General features: G+C 35.9%; 1 pseudogene; it reads left to right on the forward strand.

Annotated features, from left to right (window-relative positions):
* The first annotated feature begins 509 nt into the window (after window positions 1-509).
* LOC149245383 (endonuclease 2 pseudogene) lies at window positions 510-1048 on the forward strand (annotated as a pseudogene).
* Window positions 1049-12560: the final 11512 nt, after the last annotated feature.

The raw sequence follows: 12560 nt of genomic DNA on the forward strand, positions 1-12560 counted from the left end.
ATATTACAAATCCTTAATCAATTTAAAAGTCACTTATTACTTCCACAAAAATAAAAAATTAAACCTTATTTCTCCATTATATTTACCCCTTTTCTTTTTTTAACTCCAATAAAAATTTGAAGTTGCTTACAGAAACTTACTACCCACATTGGCCGGAAATTTTCCTCACGTTGGCTGCAAACTGAATGTTCTGGCAATTTTGTATGACACACTAGCTCATAGCCCCAGTGTTGCATTGATCTTTCACAACCTACTTGGCTTCGTTGGTTGGATATGGAAACATTGGCTTCGAGAAATCCAAGTTGGATTTTTTTCGATCTCCCCAAGGTCTCAGTGAGTAACAATAGATTTCAGCAGATGGCTTCAAGAAATCTGCGTTGGATTCAATCTCCTTGAGATATCAACATGCTAACATCAGATTTCAGCAAACAAATTTGAGAAATCCACGTTGGATTTTTTATTCGATCTCCCTCGCAGGTTTGGTAGCACCCCAGGTAAATCAATTAGCAATGGTTGCACAAAGATATCAAAACATTGCTGCACAAAGAGGTAGCTCTATGTTTCTTGTCAGCGTGGTGATTAATTTGGGCATGCTCCCTGCTATGGAGTCTTGGGGAATAGACGGGCATCATGTGATTTGTAAGATCATTGAGTCACGTCTTAGTGACACAGCATCAACGACAGTGAAAGACCTGCTCCCTGATGATCTGGATTCTCTTTGCTCATGAGATGATCAAGTGTGGTTCAGATATTGGTGGGCAAGTCCACTACATTACATTGACACACCAGATAAAAAGTGTAAACATCAATATTCTAGGGATTGCTATGATGCCGAAGGAGAGAAAGGAAAATGTCTTGATGGTGCCATACAAAATTACACTTCACAGCTTGGAAACAAGAGTAAAATTTATAATTTAACAGAAGCCTTACTATTCCTATCTCATTTCATGGGAGATGTCCATCAGCCTATGCATGTGGAAATACAATTGAATTACACTGGTATAATCGAGCGAGCAATTTTCATTCGATATGGGATGGAGTGATTTGAGGAAATTTTGATAGTGAATTCTTTTTTGTTATCACAGAAAGAATGATTTTCAGATTTAAAATTATAAAATCAATAATAATAATCAAATTTCTTTTCCTTTTAAAAACAACTGGACAATTTGCATACCAATCATTTGTTGTTCAATTGAATGGAGTTTTCCAAGACTTTGTTCAGCTGGAATATCCTCCTCACATCACCTACAACATTACTGGAGCTCTGATACGACAATAATGGCAAAAGTGTCCTCAGACACGTAATTTTATTAATAAGAAAATAAATTACATCTCGAATTTTGCAAGAGTTTACACCCGAACAACAAAACACTCTTGTAATGAGCTATTTATAAGCTCAATGTCCTAACTACCTCTAATTATGGATCACTTATAAAATAACAAGTATCCATTTACAATAAAAGCTATTTAAACAACTTACTAACAATTCTCCTAAATTAGAGCCTAAGATACGACACATTTGTAGAGTCATATCTTTTTACAACAATAGTCTAATTCTAAATGTCTACATTTAATAATTATTAATTTAAAATATTAAATTAATAATTATTTTATTCTAACATTATAACCTAGGGTAATATTTTATTTTTGGATCATCTAACAAAATATGGCATTTGGGTTAATCAATGCTGGTGCAACATTTCAAAGATCTGTGGACATAGCTTTCAAAGGATTGGTAAAAAAATCAGTAGTAATCTATTTAGATGATATAACTGTATACTCTAAAAGGCGCAATAATCATTTGAAAGATTTAAGACAAATCTTTGAGCATTGTAAGAGGTATGGAATTTCTCTTAATCCAAAGAAATATTTCTTTGTTTTAAGTGAAGGAAAACTCCTTGGATTCATTTATCAAAAGAAGGGATTCACATTGCCCATGATAGGATAAGAGAAATTCCTTTACCTCATAATAAAAAATCTATGAAATCTTTCCTACGTAAGATAAAGTTTGTCCAAATATTTGTCCCTGACTTTTCCCGAATTTTTTTACCTCTTCAATCCATGATTAAGAAAAAATCTCTTTTTAAATGGAGACATACAGTCCATGAAGCCTTTAATCTGATTAAACAAGCAATCATAAACTCTCCCTCTTTAGCAACTCCAAATTTTTCTAATCATTTCATTTTATATGATTTTGCTTCTGAGAAATCATATGCAGCTATATTAACACAGGTCAATGATGACAAAGCCAAAGCACCAATTTCTTTCTTTAGCTCCAATTTGCGGGGGGATGAATTGAACTATTCAGATGTTGAAAAACAATCTTTTGCTATTGTCAAATCAATAAAGCATTTCAGACCCTTTCTCCTAAAAACCCACACCAAGGTAGTATTCCCATTCTCAACAGTTAGAAATATGTTAATACAAAGGGATGTAGGTGAGAAAAGGGAAAATTGGGTAACAAAGCCGCAAGAATATGACATTGAGATCAGACCAGCTAAAATTGTAAAAGCTGAAGGTTTTTGCAAAATGTTAGTAGGAGAATCCAACTTACCATCACTATAAGATTCAGGTGATGATATACAAGTATACAAGGTAAGACTTAACGACACTGAACCCAGATATGCTAATATCATCTTTTATTTGAGAAATGGGTATGCCCCTACGCAACTAAGTTACAAAAGAAAAAGGGCTTTGAGGCTAAAAGCTAGAGAATACCAAATCATCAATGATATGTTGTTTAGAATAAATTATTATTATATTTCTCTTAGGTGTCTTGAAAAATATGAGTTAGAAAAGGTTTTGCAGGAACTCCATGATGGACCAACTGGTGGACATTTTGGAGGGGACACAAGCACACATAAAATCCTGCACACATAAAGATTGTCAAAGAGCTTCTGGGACATAGAGGAAACCCACATTACCATTGCAGCGAGTCAACATTGAACAACCATTTGAACAATGGGGACTGAACATAATAGGTGAGATCTTTCCTCACTCGTCTAAGTAGCATAGATATAACCTTACAACAATTGATTACTTCACAAAATGGGTGGAAGAAATTCCACTTAAGGTAGCCAATTCTGAAAACATCATTGAATTTATTGATCAATTTATTATTACCAGATTCGGTCTTCCATCTCCCTCATGTTTGATAATGCATCTTATTTTTCAGGCAATGCTATGACAGAATTTGATCTTAAAAGATGTTTTAAACTCAAATAATCTTCTACGTATTATCCTCAAGGAAACGGCTTGGTTGAATTACAAACAAAAATCTCATAAGAATTATCAAAAGAACTGTTGATCAAAGACAAAAAAACTTGCACAAATGTTTAATATTTTCTATATGGGCAGATCGAATAACACAGAAGGCCTCAATAGGCACTTCTCCTTTTAAGTTGGTCTATGGGAAAGAAGCTTTCCTCCCTACAAATTTAGCTATTCCCTCTCTAACCCTAGTTCAATTTATTGAAGAAACCCCTTCCTCTTCTATGCAAGTAAAACGATCATAAATCCTTAAGCTCGAAGAAGAAAGGGAAAAAGCCAAAATGACACATACACATCATCAACAGTTAGTCAAATATTCATTTGATGCAAATTATTTAAGTTCAACATCCTTTCAGCTCGGAGACCTGGTATTGAAGTGGAATAAAACACATGAGGAAAAGGGTAAGCATACCAAGTTCGAAAGATTGTGGCTTGGCCCATTTCAGATTGTGGAATAAATATGCTCATCAAACTTTTTATTGCAAGATTTATCAGGCAAGATAGATTCTCCACCTATCAATGGGCAGATCCCGAAGAAATATTTTTCATAGAAGATAACCTCTTCTATCCCTTGTATACTATTGCTTTTACTTTATAGAAAAAGAGAAGTTGATTGTCATCTACTTTTGGCATTACAATAGTAGTCTCTTTTGTATTTTGACATTTTGCTTGTATAAGTAGAGATTGTTAAGAAGATAATTTTTACATTTCAAACATGGTTTAAGTTCTATTACTTTGAAATTACTTGTTCTCTACCAAAATTACTTGTCCTTTGCTAAACCTCAACTTTGTAAAGAAACTTTTGCTCTACCATCAGTCAAGAAAAGTATCTGTAACAAAGCAAGGCCTCTCTAGAGAAAAACATCTTTAACTCTATAATTGTTATCCACAAACTCTAAAGGAGTTAATGATTCTCCCATCTAGTAAGATTTAATTTTTTAGAGTGTAATTCTAAATTGTGCTTAAACTTAAAGGATAAGAGGTATCATCAAGAGCTGAATTACCATGATCATAGGGAAATAACTTGCTGACACTACCAATATTGCATACCAAATCAAGGTAATGGCTTCAGATTGTATCAATCAAAAGACAAGGGATCTCATCAAGAGATAGCTTGTTTAGTTAAGTTACAACCAGTGAGTGGTGTTGTCAATTTTGGTCACCAAACCAAGAGAATGGCCTTTAAGGAGTAAAATGAAAATTTTAAAGAAAAGAGAATTATTTATAAAATAATGAAAAGGAAAATAAGTATATGAATATGAACTTATCTTTAAAAATTGCATTCTTATCTAGATGGGATATTGAATCATTGTTGGTTAAAAGGTAACCCTGTCCATGTTATGGATGCTTGCTAGTAGCAGAGGATCTACCTATGACAATTGAGTACATCTAAAAGGTGATTTTTGAGAGTCCCATGTTTTTATCTTTAAAACCAAGTAATGACTCATGTAGACAAAGCAATTTTCATATTGAAGAGGATGACCAAAAGGATGATATTTGGGTAGATTTTGTTTTTATTATTTAGAGAAATGTTACTTGTCTTATATTTCATGTATTTTTATTTTTTGAACTACCTTTATTTTGGAAGTGTTTAGAAATTTCAAAAAACTATCAGAGATAACTGGTTCTTCAAACGAATTTCCAATTGTTGTGCTATTCAACAACCCCCCATTTGTTAATATAATAGATAATATTCTATTAATAAATAGGGGCCCTTGATAAAAACCTTCAAAGCACAAATTTATCATTTAGGCATTTTTTTTTAAATTTTTGGAATAAAGCAAGATATGAAGTCAAAAACCTTTGAAAGATAGAAATGCTCGCCTTTTCGCATATCGCTTGACTAAGTGTTTCAAAAGCCTTATTAACAAGAAAACCTCATGAAACACGAGAAAAAGTAATCACCGTGCTTAAACTAGATTTTATTAGGCCTTTTCATTTAAAACTAGGTCCAAAGGCATTACTTATTAAAATAAAGCCTGTATTGGATATCACCATTCACAAAGGGTGCACCCTCACAAAGTATGTTGAAACATGCGGAATGTGATATTGCGATGACATGGTCAACCTTATTGCATCAGATTGGAAATACTTAAGAAAGGTTCGAAACCTTATGAACCACACGATTTTGCGAAATGCAATTAAAGTTTGGACGTGATTGAAAACTATGTTATAAAGTAACACTTACGTACGCTGCGCAAATGAAAAATCTTTATAAGGTAAAATATCTTCAAACACGTGATGCTTTAAAACAATAAATAACTTCCCGCATCTCGCATCCCGCAGAAACCGGAGGAACTTTAAAGAAAGCACACAATCAAAATGCGATAATGCGATTTGTGATATTGCATCACAATTACAAAATCGACATTCTCACAACCAAATCTCGCCACCCTAAAAGTTTCTTTCCCGACTTACGATAAAAAACATTAATGAGAAATAAAGGAAATGATAAGGAACCATTGGTGGGTATTTAGTATGGGTTAATGACATTTATGTTTGAAAAGTGGCTCGACGTGATATCATATCTTCTCATCTACGTTTAATTAAATATCCTTTCTTGTCACCTTTCCAAGTTATCTGTATCTTTCATACTTATTTTCATTCTTACTTGTATTTATCCAATAGCTACTCCTTTGCTCCATTTTAGGAAAAATCCGCAGCAAGTGTCGTTAGGAGCAATGTTAAAAAGGGGAAAGGCAGCCACATCTGAAAAGTCAGAAATGATCCCTCTATTCTCTGATACTACGTGCAGTAGATATGGAGGAGCTTCAACATGGGAAGCCATGTATGATTTGTTAGAAGAATAGAAACCAAGGCCTATGGTAGAAAAGGCCATATTCGATGCTTGTGTTTCCTCTGATGCCTCCTACTTTGAGATAACATGCTCGTTTCTACATCGCATAGCCGCAAGATGAAAATAATTCCATATACAGATATGGTCAAGTGGATAATTGATGTGGTGGATGTCTCAGATAAACTATTCAATAATAGCAGGCAAGAGGTTATGGGATATTTTTCACTAGACATCCTGTGGCTTATGTACAATTTACCATAGCCACAGAAGCCCTACAATAAATAGTTCCTCGAGAAATTTGCTAAGAAGAATGAAGACCTGGTAGAGATCACGCGGGCCTGGATAGAAAACTCAAAGATGGGTATGTATTATATGACATCTATCTCTCTCACTTATAATTTTGCAACAACCATGCTATGTAGATTGTTCGGTAAGCCCGATAGTACCAAATTTTCCCAGGAGTGGCTGTCATTAATAGATGCAGCTCTAAATGCAACAATAATTAATTGGGCTCAAATTTTGTCTGATAATTTTGTGAAAGACATTATGGCGTATACGAGAAAGATGAGTCGCTCTTTAAGGGTTTATCCCCATTTTTTATGAGTCCCTTCGTAATGGACACAATCTGTTTTAGCTCCAAATTTCCTATTATGGGATCAAAGTGGACTGTGAAAGACCTGCTTCCTATCCATGTGTACCATAAGAGTTTGTGGGCGTCTCAGTTTCACCCCCACTTTTACAATATTTGTCAAGGAGATATGCTGCCCATCCATAAGCAAGTCTACAACACAACTTCCCCTAGTTTTTACAAAGAAGCTGAAGTGGATATCTTACATGTAGCCAGATGGTTTGGGGAGGAGACATTTACCCATATCAGAGTATTTGGGAGCATTTCTTCACCGCATTTCCTCCCATACTATGTCGCCGACAAGTTAATGGCTAGGGAGATAGCCTACCAAGTGACAAGGGAAGGTGGGTTGAGCAGAGGGTTGAAAGAACATATAAAGGCCATTTGACCTACATTTCCATTCCAATGTGGTGTGTTTTCACTACATGATTTTGGACATGCATGCAAAGAGGCATAGATTATGAAATATTTGAAATTAGCTACATTCCCAGGAAGGCAGTATGACCCAAATCGCACTGCCAAGGACTTGACTACTATGGTAAAAGTAAAACCATTACCCATGAGGAAGACACCTTCGATGACCTCTTCCTACAAAATGAAACATTTTCAGATGTGACGCATATGGAATCACTACTTTTTGCCCCAGACAATGTTAAAGCTTTCCATGTATGTATAGAGAGGACATTATTGAAAGTCCCATTGGACCTACTATAGATTGAACCAATAAGGGAGCCAACTCCCACTGTAAGCTTGGAGGATAGCTCCAAATAAAATTCAAAAGAGGATTCCAAAGCAGAGACCCAGGAGAGATCTACTCATAAGTCAGAGCACTCAAAGAAGCAGTCACAAAATCGGGGCAATAAAAATAAAGAGTCTGAATGGGACATAGCCGGAAATACATAGGAAACAACCTACCGAACCTCGGCAAAGAAACAGGCTTAAATTCACTCTACTTCAACTCGGTCAGAAAAACCTCTAGTTATTGATTTAGAAAAGGAATGGGAACATTTCAACAAGAAGCTTCACATAGAGGAACAAACATCTGAGATACAGACTCCACAGCACAAGTCAAGTCAAGAAATAAGAGTGGAGAAAATTGTGGGCACTCAAGATGTGGAGCTCATTCCTTCTACCCCCACTTTAGAAATTATTTTGAGAACTGAGGAAATTCCTCCATTAGATGTGTTTTGTAGTCCTACACACAAATTTTTTGTTAAGAGACAAAGGAATAAAATAAAGCTAGACGTTGCAGCTATTACGACTCCCGATAATGAAGCAATGGACCTTGTCTGGAAAGACTCGCCCATGGACCCATATAAAAAACTCAAAAAACTATTGCAATTCACAAGAGCCTATGTTAAGGAAACTATTGATAAAGAGATAGAGGTCCAAATGCTACTTAGAGAAAAAGAACAAAATATTTTGCGGTTGGAACAACAATTAGCTCAAAAGAGATATAATCAACAAGTAGAGTTCCAAGTAGCCAAGCTCCAGCATGAATTTGAACAGATGCAAATACAACATCACGCCAGCCTAGTGGAAAGAGATGTGAAAAATACAAGCTATGACAGATAAGTATAAATACAATCTGTAAATCGATGAGTTTATAAAGGAAGCACTTAGTCTTATCTCCGAAATAATGCAACAAAAGAAAGTTCTATGCAAAAAATCTTGCAAATAAGTCATTATTGCAAGATTAGTGATAAGCTAACAAGCCAAGTTGTTGACATGAGGCTTTAGTATGACAAAATCCATAAAAGGATTTATGACTTTATCACCTGGAAATAATCAGAAGATGGGAGAAAGGTTGATCTGCTAAAACTAGAGGAATCGCATAAGGACATCTTGTTCACAAACTGGGATTCTCAGCTCAAGCAAGTAGAAAGGGCAACGACAGTGGAATCTGCAATAGAAAACAACATAGCAGATTCCATCAATGAAAATCCGCATGGTGCTAACCTGGTTGTAGAGTCTATACCAGGATTTCTTCCAAATTCCAAACAATTAGAGCAGTAGTGGAGGCAGGCGACACAGGAAAAGGAGGAGGTGATCAGACAAATGAGAAAGCTAAACTTGGAAGCGTATTGGAAATTATTAGTAAAACCATACAGCGAGTGGATGACCTTGCGATGCTTAACTACCACCACACAAAAGATGGTGCCAGCACTGACATACGCTATATTTGTTGGGCAGTTGAATTTGTGATCGGCCAACCGACATAGTTGAAGCCAGTGACAAATATTTTGCGATCTCAAAGATTGAATACAAAGGAGTTACTCACTTAGTTAAATTTTTTTTTTTTTTTTTTTTTGCTTTAAACTGAGGAAGGCTGTTTAAACATCCTCAACTATTTTTTTGTAGTAATCTATTTTAGGACTTATAGTTTAGTATTTAAACCCCTCTCATGCATTTAGAGAGTGGTCTAGAAATTTTATCGGAAACATTCTTCAAAACATGCACTTTTGTACTCTTAGATTATCTTTGATTGATTGGAATTAGGTCAATATTGCTGAAACACATGAGTAGGAATTATCATATATGGTACTTTTATGTTATGATTTTGTTATATTTATGTATCAGGCAATAATTCTTCTTTCAATTGTTTTATGTGTGAAAGTATGAGTTACAAGTTAGCATTATTGCACTTTTGTATGATGTTGGCTTTGACTTTATTCTGAATACATGAATGATTTTATATGCGATATATCTTTCACAGTCGTTTTGTCTAACTATTTATCCAAAACAATAATTGTTAAATGATTTCACTTCTTAGTGCAGTTGAATGATCTTTATTACCAATTTCTATAGGACATTATTGTAGATCACATACTTTACTTATTCCCTAGCATATTTATAGTTAAATAGTGTTTAAACTAGGATATATGCATGTGTTTAGTAGTTTAGGTTATATTACACTTAGCTCAATCATTGCCCCATTACATCATATATCACTCCATCAACACTATCAAAATCTCTTTTGGGAAACTCGTCCCATCATCCCCAGTTGGAGCCACTATGCCAAATGGAAAAAGACCTACTAACCAAGGTCTGGACTGGGTGGCTTTCCCCCACGTTGTGGCAATGATTTTCGAGGCTTCCATAGAACCTAAGAGTGAAAAATGTATTTTTGTTGGATATTTTGAAGATGTAAAAGGATATAGACTTATTCAACCTAAATCCAAAAATGTTATCATTAGAATAGATGTAAATTTTGGTGAAAATATATCGGCCTACGAGACTAGTTCGGTGGATGTGCCACCTCTCTCTATCCCTTCTACTTCTAAAAATATTCCTTCCTCAGATGATGACAACGAGGATGAAAATCCTCCCCTACATTTTCGGGATCCTCCTTCAACTCCTCAAATTCCAAAATGGGTCTGTGCTACTCAGGATGCAACATGTGCTCTTGGAGGTGATCCTACAAATCAACATCGTATACATTATCAGTTTGATAGAGCCTCTTCTTTACTGGCTCAAGCTTCAACTAATTATGATTCTGAAACCTTTGTAGAAGCTTCAAGCCATCTAGACTGGGATGCAACTATGAATGAATAGTATCGTTCAGTATTGGAAAATGATGTGTGGGACCTTGTTCCACTTCCAGCTCGTCCACCCATGAATGCTTGGGTGAACGCCCATTATAGTCCTCTTGAATTACAAGGGGATTTAGATGATTTCCCACCAAACTATGACAAACATTTTCCAAGGTTCGACAATGAGGGAGACTAAAATGTTGAAGAACATGTAGTCAAATTCAAAGACTACTACGAGAACCTAGGCACTGAGTATGATGATATTTGCATGAGATTGTTTGTGTAAATCCTGAAGGGCGAGCCTCAGACATGCTTCCAAACCCATCCCCCGAATAGTATTAATACCATGGATAGGCTAATCGAGTTGTTCTCACATCAGTATGGTGTTAAGAAAAGTAACCAGTTATGGCTTCCATAAGTCTCTACCATTAGAATAAATCCTCACGAGTCTATCTCTGGTTTCAATAAATGATTTATTAAATGTTATAACCACTTGCCTAACATAGTTTGACGTTCTGATACTTCTACCATAGTTTCATATTTTACAACGCTTGATGACGACTTATCATATGCCTTGCGAGAAAGGGAACCCACTAGAGTAGCTGATGCCCAAGCTAAAGCTTCTGCATTTGAAGGGAACCTGTTGGTCCTCGATTTTGGTCAATTATGCTTATTAAAGAAACCATTTAATTTCCATCATATTCCACCTTACATCATCCATATATGCCTTATTTTGACCTTAGTATTCATATTCAGGTATATAAATTATGTTTTTCAATTTTTAGATATTTTTGCAAAAACTGGGTTTTAAGAGTATTTTTGGACAGAGCTGGAAATTCCTGTAATAAGTCCATTAAAGTGATATGTTTAGGATACATCGGATCAATCTTAATACATATTTGGAAATATTAGGAAACACGGATCGATGAACAACTATTGGATTAGTCAAAATGAGCAAATACAAGCACAGTCAACGCTGGTCAAACTTAACATGTTACCTAGAAATCCCTATTAAAAGGGGCATGTTGACGGTGCTGGAATTGCCAACATGTCAAGGGGATCTCCCTTGTAATAAGTCCCAATTATACCTCAGATAGTTTGGTGTAGGAGCCCCAATAGTGGTTCGTAAGGTAATGCCTTGACCACGATGTCGCACAGAGGCAAGTAAGATAACTCTGTCAGTAGCAAGGGTGTGACTGATGCAATGAGTCAAGAAATGAGTATGAGAGGTTCCAACACTTCAAAGAGAGAGGAAGGTGAAGGTGAGTTCCAGGTTGAAAGGGATCAGCCCAACTAGGTTAGGAACACACCACACAAAGGACAAGCATAGCTTCTGGCAGAGCAGCCGACACGGATGCAGTAGTCCCAACATACAAGGTAAGATAACACGAACAACACTCATGGATCAGTCTAAGAGGAGTGTGATGGTTAATATAATAAGGTTCATGAGAAAGGCTTGTTTGGTGTCTAAAAGAGTAGTCGACATAGACGGTGACAACATTAAAAACATATGCAACACATTAACAATAATATTCATATAATTTCATACAGATCAGTTCATATAAAAGTACGTAAGTTAAACAACATATATCATTAAGGCAACCAGAGCAGTCCAACTATAATAACACCATATGCATGAAAATGTGTTAGCTTTTATTATATAAAGAAGTGTAAGTCAAAATCATACAATACACCATGTAAACCTGCTAGCCCTATCAGTAGAATGTTACAGCCACATCCACCTACTCCTCCAAAGTGATGTACTAGTTCCGTGTAGTGGAGAAGCCAAGGTACATTACAATAATGTCCAAGCCTTCTTCAAGATAGTCTTAGTAGAAGCTTAGTTGACCAAAAGCCCATATAATGAGTTATGAGGGACTATTTATAGCAAAGGGTGGGGTGACCCTTGACATTCCCCTTTTTGAGAGTTCAACTAACCTCATGACTCTTTACCTACTCTATGAATGTTACATCCAATTGTTCACACTCAACTTACACTTGACATGACTCAAAATTACAGTGCACATGTACTCATGTGAGACAACACATCTTGAGAAAGTCTTGCAAGACATCACTGACCCTCAGTCTGTTGTGGTGAGACCAACTCTTTGACATGCTTGTGATCGTGAAGCTGGTGAGCTGATGCCAAGCTTGGTCATCCATGATGGTGTGCATGCACCTCATGGTGACATCTTGCTAAAGAGAACTCTTGCCTCTGTTGCGACCAGTCCATTGGTTTAGCCCCTTCATCCAACTCGTCTGCTAACATGCATATGGTCTTCTTGGGTACGATTGAACCAGCAACACACTGCTGCATAGTGTCCATGCTGAT

Source organism: Pinus tabuliformis, chromosome 7 (genome assembly GCF_031772625.1).
Source record: "Pinus tabuliformis cultivar Carrire ecotype Pingquan chromosome 7, CPIR1, whole genome shotgun sequence".
Lineage (NCBI taxonomy): Eukaryota > Viridiplantae > Streptophyta > Pinopsida > Pinales > Pinaceae > Pinus > Pinus tabuliformis.